Genomic DNA, 441 nt, shown 5'->3' with positions numbered 1-441 from the left:
ATCAACAGTCTGCTTCTGCTGATAATCTAGCACAGTTACGAAAGCTCTCACTGTATCATCTCTGTCAGTGCTCTTATGATCATGGTAACCATGACATAAACCGTGATATATAAGAATGTATCGTGCCTCTATACATACAGTATAAAACCCACCCACACATATATAAGTATAAGAATAGTACAGTACACCCAAGCCATGCTAATCAGAGCGTTCTTATCCTAAGCCAGAGGTTCTCATAGTGGTAGATATCAGCCCCAGGGGTCAATGGAACCTTCCAAGGGGTCGATGATGTGTCGGGAGGGGGGGAGGGGAGTCGACAGAGAATAGGGCACGGGCTTCTCGAACTTCTCCGCCTTTCGACCCCGTAATGAAGTTTTTAAGTTTTTCATAAACTACAATCATAAAAGATGAAAATTAGGAGTTGTATGATTTATTTTGCAG

This window comes from Penaeus monodon, chromosome 19 (assembly GCF_015228065.2).
Source record: "Penaeus monodon isolate SGIC_2016 chromosome 19, NSTDA_Pmon_1, whole genome shotgun sequence".
Classification (NCBI taxonomy): domain Eukaryota; kingdom Metazoa; phylum Arthropoda; class Malacostraca; order Decapoda; family Penaeidae; genus Penaeus; species Penaeus monodon.
Note: the sequence above shows the minus strand (reverse complement) of the source record.